The sequence below is a fragment of the Mustela nivalis genome (genome assembly GCF_964662115.1).
Source record: "Mustela nivalis genome assembly, chromosome: 8".
Lineage (NCBI taxonomy): Eukaryota > Metazoa > Chordata > Mammalia > Carnivora > Mustelidae > Mustela > Mustela nivalis.
This window is the reverse complement of record NC_139027.1, coordinates 138,946,567-138,961,114: the sequence shown is the minus strand read 5'-3', so window position 1 is coordinate 138,961,114 and position 14,548 is coordinate 138,946,567. Positions and strand designations below refer to the sequence as shown.

The 14,548-nt window shown below is 55.1% G+C and overlaps 1 long non-coding RNA gene across 1 annotated transcript; it reads right to left on the bottom strand.

Annotated features, from left to right (window-relative positions):
• Window positions 1–4,929: 4,929 nt before the first annotated feature.
• Window positions 4,930–13,300, bottom strand: LOC309871128. The gene is made up of 3 exons (XR_014315048.1): window positions 13,267–13,300; window positions 5,609–5,900; window positions 4,930–5,224 (listed from the first exon to the last, which is right to left on the bottom strand). It is a non-coding gene; the product is annotated as an uncharacterized lncRNA (long non-coding RNA).
• Window positions 13,301–14,548: the final 1,248 nt, after the last annotated feature.

Genomic DNA, 14,548 nt, shown 5'->3' with positions numbered 1-14,548 from the left:
TCACCACCGTTCCTACCGCAGCTAAACACTTCCTGCAGCTGGTCTTAGGTTAGACAAACCATACGATCAATCACCCAAAGCTTTTCCCACCCTGCCCCTCCTTTTTCTCCTTTCTGTGTCCTGAATCTGCTCTTTAGGCCACTCCTGTGAGCTCTCCTGTCTCTCCTGGGAGGATGTGTTGGGCATGGCAAGCAGAAAAACCCAGACTCTAGAATCCTCCAGAATCTTCCAGAATCCCAGTCCCCCAGCTCATTCGTGCTCAGACCTTGGGCAAAGCGCTTTATTTCTCTACACTTCCGTGTTCTTTTCTTCTGTGGGAGAGGTGATGCGGAGAATGAAGTGTGATCCAAACTAAGAACCCGCCGCCCACCCCCACCAAGGTGCTGGCCCCTCCCTTGATCTCCATGAAGGTCAGTGCTCTCCCCTCTCGGGACGGGATTCCTCCCCCGGTCACACCATGGGTGAGATTGGGTCCCACAGTCTCTAGAAGACACGACTGAGCAGTGGACTGGGAGAGGACAGTGGGGTGGTTAGTTTTTGAGAAACGGAGGAGAGGGACTCTGCACCTGGGAGGGGGGGGCGGGAAGGCCGGGCGCCTGGGGAGTTGCTTCCCAAAGTTGCTGACTCACCAGGAATCTTTCCCCAAGGTTCCCCACGTTCTGCAGGCCTCGCAGGGGGGAGCGAGACTGGGGAAGGACCGGCAGGAGAGCGGGGGCTTGTCTTCTGCACCCCTCCCGCCGGAGGGGCATGTCCCGGAGTCTGCTGAGCCAGCAGATTGGTTTGCATGGGAATGAAAAAGTCCATCTTGACCCGTCTAGGTTTTCTTCACTTGTGCCACTCAGGGTTCTGTGAAAACCCTTGAATTAAACGTGCCGTGTTTCATGCTCGAGAGGAGGCAGGGAGGGAGTGCGGGTGGATGTCCTCTGGGTCATCTGCCCTGCAGTCACCACCGGAACCCCCCGCGTCCGCCAGCCTGGGGACCCTCGCCTCGTCCCCTGAGCCCGCCTGGCATGTATCTTCACCCTCCAGCCCAGCCCCCCTGCTCCCTCCCGGGAAGCTGGGCACGGTGATCGCTCATTGAATGATTTGATGGTGTTTCGTACAGGACGTTTTTAACGCAGGTGTTCACATGTTGGGGAGAAATTCTCCAAAGGAGGAATCATCTCTGTTCGAACTGCCCCGTCCCCAGGGTCCCAGGGATCCGACAAGCATCCAGAGCGGTGCTGTCCCACGGGGTAACCAAATCCACATCCTGTTTTGATCGTAATGGAAATGAAATGAGATTTTTAAAATTCTCTTCCCAGTCGCGTTCGCCAGATGTGGCAAGTGGGTTCCAGACTGGGCCATAAGGACGCGAGGCAGTTCCGTGATCATGGGAAGTTTGATGGGACAGCACCGCACTTGAGGAAAGCCCTGGGTTGTGGTTGTTTTTTCAATTCTCCGTTTTATTAGTGCTTTTTTAGTAGCAACAGTAGCAACTCTTTGTCCTAAAGCACTTAGAAAATACAGAACCCCACGAAAGAGCAAAGAGGGACAGTGATGCACTGAGTCCCTGAGAGCCCAGAGCAGGGACCCAGCGTTGTCACCACTGGACACTCTGTTGCTCAGCCACTGAATGTCCCCAAGGAGGGGCAAGGACATGAGGAAGGAACGAAGAGGACCCGTGAAACCTCCCGCAGCATTTGAGGGATTTTGTTCAGGGCAGCCAATGGGCAGGGCAGCCTGGGAACGTAGCTCCCAGAGGTGGGGGTGGGTGGACATGGGGCAGTCACTGGTGGCCCGTGGACTGAAGTGGGGTCCCCCAAAGTCATATGTCAAAGCCCTAACCCCAATGGGACCGTCTTTGGAGGTAACGAAGGTTAAATGAGATGGTCAGAGTGGGGTCCTAATTCAGTAGGACCAGTGGCCTTGATAAGAGGAGGGGGAGAGAGGTCTGTCTGCTCCCGCTTCTGGGACTATCTACCAGCCAGGACGAGCTGCCACCAGACCCCAGCGTGTGGGCACCCAGATGGATCTCTGACCCTTCCAGAAGGTTCCAGCTCCTTGATTTCTGGTCAGCAGGACCCACGTCAGGCTTCTGACCTCCAGAACCCTCAGAGGATAAAAGTGTGCGGTTTCCAGCTGTGAGGCCTGTGGCCATTCGTCACCGCAGCCGTAAGAGACGACTTGGCCGGGAAGCCTGACTTCACCGAGTGCGGCTCCTCCGGCGAGGCCGTCCGTTTCCATGTTTGGAGCGTGTTTGCTCAGCAAATAGATGGCTCACCCTTCAGTCCTCCCAGCAGACCCGGTGGTGGGGACGGCGAAGTGGCTGGTGGCAGATTTGAAAGCCGTGCAGTTCTGGCTCTCTCCCACCTGCTCGCTTTGTGACCTAGAAAAAAACCACTTGCCGTCTCTGAGGCCTCGCCCTTCCTGCCCCGTCCGCAGCCTCAAGGTTAGGGCTTCTGTCCTCGGCGGGCGTTCCTTGACCCTCTGCCACACAGCAGGCTCCGGTCCAGGGACCGAGGAGACTGTGACGTTCCAGGAACCAAGCTCCTGACCTTTGTGGAGACTACGCTCTGGTGGGTTCGGCGGGGACGGGGTGGGTAGAATGTCATTCAGGCACCGGACCAGGCCCGTGGCAGGCATTCAAGCGACTTCCTCACTGAAGGGATCAGAGTGGTTTCAGTGTCTGACCGAAGCTGATGTGAGCAGGTGCAGGTGGGAACTGGCGTCTGAGTTTCGTGCCCCGGGTACAGCGGGTCCGGGGGGCGTTGGGGGTGTCCTGCAGCAAGGGCTCCACTGTCTGACGCAATCCAGCTTCTAGTGTTTCTTTTTATGGTGCAAAGAATCCCCAAAGTGTGTTCGATTCGGGCAGCCCTGCTTCGGGCTGTGTGGCTGGCAAGACCTTGGAGGCACAGCCCCGTGGGCCTTGTTCCCTGACTCAGCCTGAGGTTCCCAGGAAATGGCCTTCCGAGGTCTCTCTCCCTCCCCACAGCGAGGTTGCCAGACCTCGGCACTTTTGGGAAATCACTGGAATGACTCCCAGAACAAGATCAAGGCCTGCCTCTCCTGGGTCCCCCACAGCCCTGGCTCCCATCAGCAGAGGCACAAAGCCGAAAGTCTGGGGTCAGTCTCAGCGCCAGGGGATTTGTGGGGGGGACAGGGTCATTCGCTGGGGGACAAAGGCCAAACAAATCCTCACGTATGTTTGCTTTGGCCAACTTGGTTTTTGAAACCAGAAAAAAATTGACGCTGATCCCCAGTTTCTAGCATCCTTGGAAACCGGAATGGAGGTGGAGTGGGACCTTGCCCCCTGGTTCTGGCCCCCGGGACCCCGCAGCCACCAGGTCCCCTGGGCCTCTTCTCTCCTTTATGTTACCTCGTTGGCAGTTGAATTTCTGGCTGTTTCCAAACGCAGCCGTTCTCAGTGACAGCGGATTGGCTGCCGGTGGTCTTCGGCGATGTCTGCTGACCTTCTCAGTCTTCACAGATGGGAGCCTGGGGCTGCCACCGCATCTAGGGGGTGGAGGTCTGGGGTAGCATCGCAGCAGGGAGTGAGCCCGCCCCATGCAAACTCTGCTGGAAGGAGACAGGTCTGACTTTGCAGAGCCTGAGGCAAGGCTTAGGTCCTGACAATTTTGTAACCGTGATCCCACCAGCAGAGGGGAGTGAATAGGGACACTGAGGCAGACGGAAAGAAAGCCATGGGTAGTCCCCCAGCTGGGTCTGCTGAGGGCATCCTGGCTCAGGCCGGCTGGGGCCCTCGGGCACATGTGGGCGCACTCAGAGCCCACTGTGTAGGAACGAAGTGGGCGGCACTGACCACCAGCTCCTCTCTGCTGGGTGAGGGTGATCTCCCTGGACCCTGGCGTCAGGGCTGCATCTGCTCACCTTGAATTGGGAGCCTGGCTGTGGGCGGCCTTGATAGCGGAGCTCTGCCTCCAGCCACAAAGCCCCCGCTGGTCCACGGCGCTCCAGCCAGGGGCCTCAGACCCCAGTCCGGGAGAGCTGCGGGGAGAAGTCACACCCGAGCTTAGAATCTGCTGTCCATGAACTCAGCCTCTACCCTGTGTCTGCCTGACGACACCCTAACTCAGAAACTTCTAACCAGGTTTCTTGAATCTTCCAACCGAGAAAATGTGATGCAAAAGAGAAAGCATCGCAGTCTGGCCTCCAGGACTGAGGGACCCTGGAGCTCATGGCCCTGGGAACTTGCTGAATTTCTTTAACTACGAAGCTCAGTCTGGGCTGACCTTGAGTCCGAGCAGGAGAAGAGCCTGCAGCTTCAGAAACGGACCCATTATAGGCAAACTAAGGAAACTAGGCTCCGACGGCTCTGGTCAAGCTCACAGCTTTCTGTTCAGAAATTCCAGAGGTTCTCACAGTCTGCCTGTGCTCCTCTCTCAGGAGGAATAGGCTGGAGCCGCACTTCCTGGGTCGGGGGACCCTGGTCCCCAGGGATGCTGGTGGCGTGCCATCTTGCTGGTGGAGCAGGCAGCCAGTTCCCCACACCCCCTTGGGGCAGGGCCTCCAGCATCCTCGAGCCCGCACGGAGGTAGGAGGAAGCGGCCTCTCGGGCTGCGAAGGCTGACTGTTTTTCCTCTTGGAAATACCATCAAAGCCGGGCCCCACCGCCCCCTCCTTCCGCCGCCCCCAAGGTTATTCATGAAAGAATTAAAAATGAGCCCAATGCAAAGGCAATCTGAGTAATAAATGTGTTGAGACAACTAGACAGCCTGTTGGAAAGAAGATAGAATTAATCCATTCTTCATCCCGAACAGAAGAGTAACCCTGTGTGGATCAGAGACCACACGGGAAACAGTGACTCCGTGAAAGCGTTCGAAGGGGTTCCCTCTAACGTGGGTGATTTCTTTAAGCTGGGTGAAGGGGGAAACTTTCTGATAAAAAAATCAGGACTGATAGTTTGATACAAATTTAACGACATTTTTATTAATTCAATAAAAAATCCTCACATGGCAGAAAGCACTAGATGCGAATTTAAAGGACAAAGCGTAGAACTGTGAGAAATTCTCTGCAATACATATCAGAGACAAAGCATTAACACTGTTTAAAATACAAAGAACAGGGGTGCCCGGCTGGCTCAGTCGGTTGGACGTCAGCCTTCGGCTCAGGTCATGATCCCAGGGTCCTGGGCTCGAGGCCTGTGTCGGGCTCCCTGCTCAGCGGAGAGCCTGCTTCTCCATCTCCCTCTGCCTGCCGCTCCCCCTGCTTGTGCTCTCTCTTTCTGTCAAATAAATACACAAAATCTTTAAAATATAAATAAATAAAATAAAATGCATAAAACATTAAAAAAAAAAGGCAAGAAAAACAGACCAAAAATACTAAAGGAAAATGACCAAAAGACCTAAACACATGATTCACAAAAAGAGATATAAAATGGCCCTTTTGTATATGAAACAGGCCAAGTAAGGAAACAGCAGTGTCAGCCCCACGGAGACGGAGGCACCATTTCTCACCCCGGGAGTGGCCAAGGTCCGGCGCTCGGCCGCACCTCCATCGCCGTCCGCAGCCTGGGACAGGCTCGCTGGCCCCGCAGGTGGCAGTGCAGAGAGGATCAGTGCTTACGGAGGAACACGAGGGGAAATCACACAACATTGAAAACACGCACCTGCCTCCAAACCAGCCACCTGGCTTCCGGGACTTTACGCTGAAGAGCCGCCTCCCGTCGTCCGCGACCCACACGAGGGCGTTCGCACTCGGTTGCCTGCCATCGCGGGATATCCGAGCCCCAGGGCACCCACATGCGGGAGCGGAGCCAAAGGAACCAAGGCCCCTTCACCCCGGGGCGCAGGACGCAGCTGTGGAGAAGGGCGGGCGGGACTTCGGGGTGATTTGCGGGAGGCGTTTACCTCCCTAAGCCTCAGAGGGCCGGGGAGGGCAGGCACTGCGCGTCCTGCCTCCTGTGGAAGGAAGGGCGAACTAAGAAAACAGGCAGAGGACAGGTAACCAGAACACGACGCACTTGATCGCGGGAGCCTGGAGTGGGGGTGGGGACCCGGGATGCACGGTCTTCGCTGGGTGTGCCTCTCAGTCCAGTTGTGAGCATGTCCCCAAACACAAAATAAAACCGTTAAGAATGGGGGAGAGGGGGAGGAGGATGGAAGAGTGAAAAGGAACGAACAGGTGAGCTCGAGTGCGTTGCAGACGAGCACCCTAGCCACCCCGAAAGAGGAAAGGAGAAAGGACGAGGAAGCAAGAGCTCATCCTACTGACCCACACCCGCCGTCCTGGGCAGCACCGGGCCCCAGGGCGCGAGGCTGAATGATACGCAGCTCCCGAATGGGTGTAGCACTCGTGTTCAACTTCTTGACATATTCCCCCTGCGCTGGGACTGGACGGGACAGTACTCCTTTTCTTGGGGAACGCACACCCCAGGCTGGCTCAGAAACATGCACTCACATGATTGTGGGGCGGGATTCGGAGGAGAGACCGAGAGAGGAACGGGGACGGAGAAAGAACGAGTAACGAGAAAGCGCGGGGATCAAATGCTCATGTCGGTCAGTCCGAGTAAATGGTAAATGGACGCCCTTGGTATGAGTTTGATTTATTTCCAACTTTGTTGTGAACTTTGAAGTTATTTCCAAATAGAGTTCTTTAACCAGGAGCCCTGTGTCTGTTCCAAACAATATTGCCCTTGAGATGCCCTGAGTTTTACCGGCGTTCCACCCCTGGGGCCCGGCCTGTGGACCCCGACTCTCCCTCAGTGGAGAAAGATGCCCCGGGGGCCCCTTGTTGGCCCATGTCAGGGCTGACGAACACGGAAGGGTCCTCCAAAATCGGAGGGAAGCAGGGGTTCCAGAACCCCGTGAGCCCCTGGGGACGGATCTGTCACCGGCACCTGAGCTGTGCTCCGCACTTTCTCTTCTCTGGTCCCTGGACCTGAAGGACAAGCCAAATGGGGACCACTCGCGGGCCATCCACATCCCTGTTCCCAAAGCTGACCTTTCTCTCTGACTTCTCTTTCTGGAATCCGGTCGTACCCCAGCCCCCAAACACCCTGCAACAGCCGACCACACACAGGCCTTCTGCTGGCCCCCCCTTCTCTCAGTGTGGTCCTGGGGCTGGTAGCATCACTGCCCCGCTTCACTGCTTGGACGTGCAGAATCCTGGTCCCGGGTCTGTCCCACACCTGCTGAACCCAAGTCTGCATTTTAACAAAACCTCCTGGGGGTTGTGTGGGTACAGGCACACCTGAGAAACCCTGTCTTAACCCAATTAACTTAAAAAAAAAGTCACATCCAGAAAATGAGGGCTAGGGTAGCAGTTCCTTTAAGCGTGTAAATCCCAGGGGCTGTAATTTCCCGGGGCTGTAGGCTCTGTGGCCAGGCGGAGGACCAGGGCCCTGGGTCTCCCTGGCAGGTGGCCGGGCTGGAGGCCCCAGCACCCACCATCTCACACCTTTAGGACAGTATGGATTGCTGTGGGACATCTGGAAGGACTCCCCCACCCCAGTGCCTGTGTGACCTGGAGTCGGGGAGGATTTACCCCACTCAGGCTGGAAAGAAATCCTGCTCTCCCTAACTGAAGCCAAGGACATGAAGATCCTAGTTTACCACCAACAAAACAACCATCTGGAATTCACTAAAAGCATCTGGAACCAAAGGGGGCCTCAGGTGACTTGAGTTGTTAGTCTCAGTTCAATGTCCTTTGTGACCAAGAGAGATTTGTGTGGTATAGATGGGAGCTGGGTCTAGCCGGGCTGAGCAGCTAGCCCACAGCTCATCCCCGTTCTGCTGCTTGCTAATCATACCACCGTGGGCAAGTTACGTGAGTGACCGGGGCCTCAGTTTCCCCTTTGTACAACAGGGATGATCATGCCAGCTCCCCCATTTGTGGGGACTGAGGAAGTCAGAATGTGCAGAGCACTTAGCCCAGAACAGTGCCCAGTGCTTGCTGCTGGGTGGATGGTTCTGTGCCCCGCTGTGGGGGCACCGGGGAGGGGGGCGGCACTGTGCTGGTGTTGGCGCAGCAGGCCAAGGTCTCCATCAGGCCTCCTGATGACCTTCAGCTGTGCTGCCCACTCGTAAAGCAGGAGTCACGGTGGCGGTGCCGGTAAGTCCCCTGGGATTCTCCCCCCATGCCCAGCACTCTCTCTGTTCCCACTTTGTAGCTGAGAAAACACCTGAACAAAGGAGCTTAGCGATCTCCAGAGATCAGACACTCCCCAGCCCCCGCTCCCGCCCGATTGTCAGGAAGCAGGTGACTTCCACTGGGTTTGGGGAGATGAAGGTTGAGAGGAGCATCAGGGAAGGCTCGAGAAAGCCCAGGGAGCTGCCTGGTCTGCAGATCCGTCTCACAGAAGCCCTCAGTGAGCACAAGCATGGGCTCCAGATGCCTTTTCCAATGAAGTTCTTAAAAGTGGGAGGATGTGGGGCACCTGGGTGGCTCAGTGGGTTAGAGCCTCTGCCTCTGGCTTAGGTCGTGATCCTGGAATCAAGCCCCACATCGGGCTCTCTGCTCCGAGGGGAGCCTGCTTTCTCCTCTCGCTTTGCCTGCCTCTCTGCCAACTTGTGAATTCTGTCTGTCAAATAAATAAATAAAGTATTTTTTAAAAATTTAAAAAGAAGTGGGGGGATGCCAGGGAGCTCCGCCTTCAGGAAGAAAGATGGCTCAGGTGACCTTTCAAAGGGGGCGTCCAGAGCCACGCACTGCACGGGGCAGAGGAACCCCAGGACCGCAGTCCCTTCCCCAAGGCACTGATTTGGTGACCGCCATTCTGTTTCCTGGTGAAAATGAGAGTCAGACCCTTGACATGGAAGCCACCCCTGGGCCTGTCTCTGAGGTCAGCTGGAAGGACAGGGCATAGGGTTGTCCCCAAGGACCAAGGAGGATTGAAGACACAGGGTTACTAGAATCCTCTCCATGTCTCCAATCCCCAGGAAAATCTTCTGAGAATGTGTGCATCTTGTGGGAAGGCAGCTCTCAGTGGAAGCCCAAGAAATCCTGAAGCTCTTGTAGGATCCAGAGTAGAGGCCACTGAGGCTGGGAGGGCCCATAACCCAAGCTCATTATGGGGACAAACCAGAAGTGACCGCGACGAGTTGCCAGCCCTCCCCACATTTGCAGACGCTGAGCAGAGAGTTTTGGACTCCTACTGAGTGTGCGAGGGGGCTTGGGGGCAATCTTTTTTGAGGGTGTGAGGGAATGGCTGGTGATATTTGGACTCTAGTTCTACACCCACCCAGAAGCTGACAGCAATGTCTGTAGACAAAGCAAATGAGTAGACAAATGGCCTGGGGCAGGTGTCGGGGGGGGGGGGGGGACTTCTCTTGCGGGGTGGGGGGGTTTGTTTCCTGCTCACTAAGAATAAAGGGAAAGAAACAATGCAAGACGCTGAGACCCCATTCATGCCTCCTCCAAAGGCAGGTTTAACGCTCCTAGACAGTTTGGTTAGCTTCAGGTAAAACTGAACGTTTTTGGAGACAAAAGGATACCCCCCAAAATCGGCAGCAGGATCTGATGAGCCGAGCAAGCGTGGGGGAGGTGCTTGCCAAAGGTCTACGTCAAACTTATTTGCTTGACCTTGGGGACAAGCCTCTTAATGAAGCAGCTTTCCTGGGTCCCCAGAGCAAGACAGTCACCTTGCACTCTCCCAGACCAAGGAGGCGACCTGGAGGTGAGTGGGGACCTGGGGACCTGCGGCCGCCTTTCCACCAGATTCCATTTTCTGACCGTGCTCAGCGTGGCCTTGGAAAAAAATAAAAGGAAAGGAAACGGGAATGAAGGACATGGAATGAATTACCCACAGCATAGCAGACACTTCAGATGAAGCCCACGACCTCGCAGAGTCTTGCATGAAATCTTACAAGTAATATAAACACAACGGCAGCCCAGCTCACCCCCAGAAATATTCGATAATAAAACACAGCTGGCGGCGCTGGCCTTTCCCAAGCGAAGTTTGTCATTCTCACCGCTAGAAATGCTGACCGAGACAAAACCTGTAAAATGAAAGCCAGTTTTCTCCCCCTCGCCCCCAAAGAGGGAGATTTTTTCTGAACTGCACAGTAAATATTCATAGAAAATTGGAATGATCCATAAAAATAATCGAGAACAGAACCTCTTCTTGAAGCCCCCGTGTTGACCAAGTATTCGTGAGAGACCTTGGTTCAGCCTGGCTAGGATCATCGCTTTGATCTCAAGTCTGTGTCTTGACTATTAAGATAATGCTCCCTCCAGTCCCCCTCCTTGGCTTGCCCGAGGGTAATGAAGCCAGAGCCTTCGTAGCTGACCTGGCAACGGTGGTTGGCCGGTCGTCCCGGGATTTTATAAGAGTAACATCTTGCGACTGTTAATGTGCAGAGAAAGAAGCAGATGTGGAAGATGAGAAACACCTGGAAGCAAGGCTCTATCTTCTTGCCTCAAAGCTGCCCACTCCCCAGGGTCCCAAAATGGCAGCAGGAATTTTGGCAACAAAATGAAGTTGGGGGAGGGGGATGCAGGGAGGGAAGGAAGTGGAAAGGACCCCCAGGGCCACAGCATTCTGTGTTCTCAGGGGTTTTTTCTCGTGGGGGAGACACAATTCAAGGACACACAGTCAGCGCAAGGCGTGGGCCGGTGCGGGAGGCAGAGCAGTGGGAACAGCAGCGGTGAGCGAGGCAGACAGGGAGCGGGGAAGAGAGTAAATGAAGCAAGGCGGGGCTTTCCGGGGAGCAGGGAAAACGGAGAGTTTTGAGCCCAGAAGACAGATTTTATTCAAATCTCTGCCCCTGAGATCCCAAAAGTAAATTTAAAGAAATTGCCTTCATTTAAGAAAAAAAAAAAAAAAAGCACATGAAGCAAAGGAATTCAGAGAAGCACAGGGCAGGGAAGTCAGAAACATTGGCTGAGAGCATGGAAAGAAGGAGTCTCAGAGGAGGTGACATTCAGGCTGGGTTCTTGAGGGATGTGTAGGAGTTTTTCATGGAGACTGACCTCCAGGCACAGAGCCTCAAAGGCAAGGGAGAGCCCAGCCAGTGGCCTGAGAGCATCAAGGACATTCAAATGTAAGGTGTCACACCTCCTGACTTCTTTGAGTCTTGTCTTCCTGACACAGCATCCCTGACACAGGGAACCCTGCTCTAAGCCCCTCATGGTATCTTCTTCCTCCTCTCTCTTGTGCTCATCCTATTCCCCCATGTCAGTGGCTGGCCTGGAAGGGGGTTTTGATGAGGGAGCAGATACGGGACCCTGGGAGTGAGCACAGGAAGGAAATCATCTTTCTGCTACTTGCTGGTGTCCTAGTCCCATCCTGTGCCCTTTATCCAAGGCTGTTTTGGGATTAGCCACCTGTCCTTGCTGGCCAGAGGAATCCAAGGGTTAACAGCCATGGAAGACCAGAGAGGCGGCCTCAGACGGTTGATGGGGACTCGTGGAAGGTACCAGAGTGGATTGCAGATGTTCTGCCCTCAGGATGCTGCAGCTACATCTGCCTCCCAGGGCTTGTGGTCCACCAGGGCCAGAAGATCCTCCTTGGAGAAGGAGTCACCGTGACATTCTCCAAGAAAAGAATTCAATAGATCAGTGCCCTGACCATCTTCCCACTTAGCTACGCCACGAAAATGCCCTCTCCTTCCCTGAGAAAGGAACATTTCCACCCAGACAGTAACTGGGGCGATGGCAGACCACCACCTTTTGTAGAAAACAGTCTTGTGTCAAACTGCGATAAACCGGAAGCTCGTAGCTCAATAACTACCTGCAATTCACAAGGAAACAAGCGTTCTGTGTTTGCAATTTATAAACTCCCCTTGCTAAAACGATGCTCAGAGCTTCCTGCAGGGCTGGACGTGTTCTAGATCTTGATCAGGTCGTGGCCATGCAGGTGAACACGTTTGTCGAAAGTTGGGGAACTACAGAGTTAAAACGGGCCCATTAAGTTTCATGTAAATTCACCTGGACTAGGACAAGAGTGTCAGAGGAGAAGTGATGTTCAGTACCACGCCCTCTTGGTCAAATACAGCATTTGTATTTGCGGTGTCACCGCATTCGCTTGGAGCACCTGTAGCCTTTGGTGACTTTGGTGCCTCTTCCTGCCTGTGGTTTGCTGGCCATGGACTGATTCAATTATGCCAGGTGCTCAGAGAAAAGGGAAACAGAGGTGGCCCTGCCTTTGGATGCTGTCACAGGCATGAAACAGAATGACAGGACTGTGAAGGGGGACGCATTGTGACTTCAAAACAGTAATTTTACTTGCAGCGAGGAGGGACTGTGATCACTTTTTTTTTTTTTTTTTAATTCCATAGTTATTCCTGCTTCGCTTTCACTCAGGGGCGAGCGATGCGATAATCCTGGGAAGTGTTCAGACAGCAATCGCCCTGTGCTGCCGGCTCGGTCACAACACACACAGTAAGGCCGTCATCAAGGGCGCAGGGTCTCCTCTGCGGCAGATGGGCGGGCAGTGGCTGAGCAGCGCCCTGTGGGGACACGCCGCCCGCATCTCAGCGCGGCCGCCCCCTGCCTGACTTCTCTACCTCTCCCCTGTCTGTGGCATCTCCTTTGTGAGAAAAGCCCCGTGGCCGAAGAGCTCTCGGGGTAGGAGATATGACCACTTTTTCCTTTGGTTGGTGTCGCGAGCACCAGCAAGACCCACGAGAGGACAAGCGCCCAGCTCTGGCACTGCAGATCCTGTTCTGCCCTCCAAGGGCACCCAGAGTGGCTACCTTCCGGCCACATTTCGAAAGGGTTAATCAAGCCTGACAGGCCTCCCTCCCCGCCTCCCTGCCCCCCGCTCCGTTTCTGCATAGGCTCGGGGAGGGCGGGAGGGGGTCCACGGATGAGACTGTTTCAGTTCAATCAATAAAATATCGTTTAAGGAAATGGAGTTAAGTGCGTTATCTTTCCTTTACATGGTTAGGGCTCACCCAGAGCCTGCCAGAGACACAGGTTCCCGAAGGTGACAGGTGTCTGTCATCAAGCTGCTGCCTTGGAGAATAAATTCATTTCCCTGAAACACAGAGTCCCAGGCAGGGGGTGGGGGTGGGACAGCTTTCCAAGTGCATTTTTGAAGAAGGGACTCCCGAGTCCAGGATGAAAGCTCCTCTTTCCCTCGCACATCTGGAGCTGGTGGGCCACCAACGCCGACTCTGCCTCACGGTCCTTCCTGAGTCACCTGCAGCAGCCACCAGGGTCCACGTAGACCTATCCCATTTGGGACCCCCCCCCCCACCGCCATGTCTTGAGACATATGTGGAGTTGTGACATAGGAAGTCCCATGACCTCTGACTCGGTTTGCATTCTCAGGCAATTATTGTGTACCTGCCGTGTGCCAAGCAATCAAAGTGCCCCACTCACCCTGTGCCCGGCTCACTTGGTCTTTACAACCCCCCAAGGAGCTGTGCCTATGATTCTCGCGTGACAGAAGAGGAAACTGAGGCACAGGACTTAAGTCACCTGAAGTCACGACGGCCATCAGTGGAGGAGGCAAGGTTCTGACTCCAGCCCTCTGTCCTCAGCATGGAGACCTGTGGGTCCTGGGTGCCACCGACAGGGACCAGAGGCTGAGCCCAGATCTCAGGAAGGCCTGGATTCCAGCAGAGAAAGGCCTGTCCGCCCGTCAGCCTCCGAAGCCTGGCGGCAGGTGCCCTATCTCCAGCCGGGGCCTGGACTGGAGAAGATGGCCCATGGTGGACGTGCCCCTCGGGGCCCGGGGCTGCCGCGCCGAGGAAGGCCCGCCTCGAGGCCCAGCCCTCGCGCAGGGAGTCTGTTCTTCCATAAAAGGAAGCTGGATCTGCAGAAGGAGCCACATTTGGCTGGGGAAGTTCATCCAATCCAAAGTTGTGCCCGAGTTGTTATAATTCAAACTCAGATGTCGATTTCAACCCCTATCTCACGACTATTTTGAGCCCAGGAAAGCCCACAAGCGTGTCTATTCTGAGACAGCGACACAAAAAGATCCAGTTAGAAAAATGTTCAGAGAAACTTGGGAATTATAATTACTCCTACACCCGAGAGCATTCAACTGCTCTCATTTTATAAAGTGGCTTTGCAGAAACTGCATCTCAATGTTCTGCCCCAAAGGCAGTTGGGAACTGGGGGGGAGGGGGAGATGAGAGTTGTAATTGACAGAAGGCTTCCCCCACCCAGAGGCTGAGAGTGCAGACGGCCCGGGCACCCGGAGGCGAGCAGGTGTCCTGGGAAGATGCGCAGGGAGGACCGTGCAGCTCCGAAGAGAGGAGCCCATGGCCGCAGGGGACGAGGAGGGGACTAGGGCAGGGCCTGTGGCTCAGTGGGAGGAAATAGCTGCCTTGTTTATAAAGGATGACGTTGGCCTCCATGGAGTGGCTGTTTGATGCCATGGTCGGGACTGTACCGAGCTGTGGACGTGTCTGAAGTCACGGCATTATCGGAACAGCCCCTCCTCACATGTTCTATTAGCATCTCCCTTCCGCAGCTGACGACGTGAAGGCAGAGGGTGTAAGACGTCCCCCAAGTCCCCCAGCTGAGCGCCGCGGCCAGGATTCCAACACAGGGCCTGGCTTCTGTCTTCCATTGCCTGTAATTCTCAGACTGACTGTAGCAGGTGGAATGACGCCCCCCCGTCCCCGACGGCATGTCCTTGTCCTAGCCCCGGGAA